Consider the following 3,084-nt stretch of genomic DNA (forward strand, 5'->3'; position numbering starts at 1 on the left):
AGAGTTTCATAGGGTAAGTAAAAGCTGCACACACAAAAGCAAAGCAAAAGAAGGCATTAATTCACTGCTCCCCATGTGCAGGAGATGTTCAGCACCTCCAGGAGAGCAGGGACACATCATGTGTAATGGTGACTTGGGAAGATAAACACCATCACTCCAAACATCCTCCCCTTCCTCCTCCTTCCTCCCACTTTACACACTGAGCATGATGTCCTATGGTATGGAATATCCCTTTGGTCAGGTTGGGTCACCTGTCCCAGTTGTCTCTCCTCCCAACCTCCCATGCACCCCCAACTCCCTTGGCAGTGTGGGAAGCAGCAAAGGCCTTGGCTCTGTGTGAGCTCTGCTCAGCAACAACAAAAACATTTCTATATTATCAACCCTGTGCTCAGTACAAATCCAAAACACAGCCCCATACTAGCCACTGGGGAGAAAATTAACTCTACTCCAGCCAAAACAGCACAAAGAGCTACAGGATTTTGCTGCTCTGCTCATGTCAGAAGCTTCTGTCCCTTCTAATTTGCCAGCACAGCCAACCTGACACCTCTCCCTCCTCCAGCTCTAAGATGACAATATCGTAGGAAAAAAAGGGGAGGGGGAACAAAAAAAAAGCAGGATAGGAAGGCAGCTAAACCAGATGGCTGTGACAGAAGTGGGCCAGGGAGCAGCCACACATGCAGTTGTGCCAGGGGCTTTGCTCCTCACCAGCTGGGATGCAGTTTGGGTAACAAGCTCAGCCTGGACCTGCAGCAGCCAGAGCTGCGTGTATGCCTGTGCCCTGAGACACACACACCAGCCTGAAGCCACCACCTGTCTGCTCTAGTTTGGTGTAAGATGGATGCTCTTGCCATAGCAGAGAGACTGGAGTCAGCAGTGAAATGAGGAACACCAAGGAACACGAACCGCTCAGTCATTCCAACCACACTAGGCTTCCTCCAATTGATGGCAGCTCGTTACCACCTCTCTCTACTCCGTGCCAGGCTGCCCAGATGGTGCCAATTCATTTAGACATATTTCTTGGCTCATCAATTCAGGCAGACAGCCTGAAAACCATCATTTTAGATAACTGAATTGAGGTCAGCACAAGCATTCAGCCAGAGAAATACTGAGCTACCACCGATCGTGTAGTACAGCAAAGACCACTGACATACACATGTTCTGCTCTTGGATTTCAGTCTTTGGGGCAGCCACTCCAAGGCAAAAATGAAGGGTTTAGAGCAGAACAAGGGAGCTCCGTTTGTTTAACGTGGCCCGTGAAATGAATACAAAGCCATTGATCACCTGAAGGGGAAGCACCACAAGAGAAAAATGAGCCATGTCAATACAAAGGATGTGTTTATGGAGAAGTGAATCACACAGAAAAACACACAGGCAGGACCAAAAATACAGTACAGGTGATGAAAGGGAAAGGAGAAAGACTGTGCTGATGCTGCTTTCCATCAGCAAGCAGCCAATAGAGCCTTCAAGACCAGCACACAGCTCCTACTGCAGGGGGGTCTGGTGCCCTGTGAAGGTGTCCCCTGTGGTCAGGGCAGGGCTGAGGCTGTGCCTGTCCCAGGTCCTCACAAAGCTTCACACCATCACGGGAGAGAGACAGGGAGCAGCAGCACATTTCTTTGCTCCCAGAAGCACACATAGCTTTTGAAGCCATAACAAAAGCATGAGAAATGCAGTTTGCTTTGAGTCGAGCTGGGTTTGATTCATTATTAATAACAATAATGTCCATCTTCAGAAGATGCAGAGCAGGCTCCTCACAGCAGAGGCCTTGGGGGAAAGGAAAGGATGATCTAGCTATAGCAGTTTTAAATTAATTCCTGCCATCTTTTGCTTTTTAACTCCTCTCCAAAATAGACAACTCAGCCCCAGTGGGAATAAGCATGAAGCAATTCTCTGACTCTTTGCTGCAGTGTTTATCTCACATGTGCATGGCTAATCTGAGCCCTGGTCTTTTGTAACTGCTGTGAACCTACACAGGTCCCAGGGGCTTTCAAATCAGGCTGCTGATCCCAAATTTAGTTGTATCAATTACATGGTCAAACCTTTGACACGCTGCAGTTACCACCACCCTAGCTCAGGCAAAGAGCAGATACACCACCACCACTTCCCTAAATTAAAGGCTAGGGCAGAGCTGTGCATCTAAACAGCTATTACCATGATCTCATGGGGAAAGCAGCCAAAGACCATGGAAACCACTCCACAACTGGGCACAACTCCCACTTGCCTCCATCCCCACTGCTGACCTCAGCCCTGGACACCAACAAGTCTTTCAGGTTGTCCCCTCTGTTGAGAAGACTTCCCTAATGACATGGAAGCTAAGGAGGTGAGCAAGGCTATTTCCCAGATCCTGGGAGAAGCTCAAGTCCTGCTCCTGCAATTGGTGCTGCCCATTGCAGCTGGACACTGTGGGCAATCTCCACCCCTGGAAACTCAGCCCTGCAGCAGTTATTCAGAGGTTACTCATCAGATTTGGGATTACCTAGTCCCATTGGCCTGTGAGGGCTTTGAAAAAAAAAAAATTGAGATCAGCCTGAGGATTAACTATTTGTTGAGAACAGACCACAAAGTAGCTTATCTCATCAAGTACCTCAACTCAGGTAGCAACAGATGGGGATGAGGATTGTGAGTGCCCTGAAATCTGCTCAGTTCAAGGCTCTACCTGACTTCCTGATTGCTTAAGGCTTTAAACAGGAGAGCTGGTGGCTGTTTTTAGCATTCACTAGCTGAACCCTGTGTGGACACTTCATGTCCATATCCAACCCATGGGATTTACCAAGCTCGTTGCCTCAAACATTTCACAAAGGCTGATGGTTTTCTGCTTACAGGCAACATACACCCAAAAAAAAGCTGCGAGTTCAACAGCACAAAGACCAAATTGGCTGGTTCCCATTCACTCCACTGGATCTCTTTATGCTCAGCTCCTCAACCTCCTCCCATCCCCAAGCAGCTCTAATTGTTCACATTGTTTTGTTAAACCTCTTCCCGGAGAGCTTTGCGTTCCCTCTGCCTCTTATTGTCACCCCAGACCTCTCTTGAATTAGGCAATGTAAATTCCTAAATACCTAGAGGCTTAGCAAAACAGCTCTT

The 3,084-nt window shown here is 48.1% G+C and overlaps 1 protein-coding gene across 1 annotated transcript in view; it reads right to left on the minus strand.

Moving 5' to 3' along the window:
- Nucleotides 1-3,084, minus strand: part of CEP170B (centrosomal protein 170B) — a gene marked incomplete at both ends in the record, with an annotated part of 26,521 nt that overhangs the window by 16,197 nt on the left and 7,240 nt on the right. The gene's annotated exons all lie outside the window — the stretch shown is intronic.

Source organism: Acanthisitta chloris, unplaced genomic scaffold, assembly GCF_000695815.1.
Source record: "Acanthisitta chloris isolate BGI_N310 unplaced genomic scaffold, ASM69581v1 scaffold5320, whole genome shotgun sequence".
NCBI lineage: Eukaryota > Metazoa > Chordata > Aves > Passeriformes > Acanthisittidae > Acanthisitta > Acanthisitta chloris.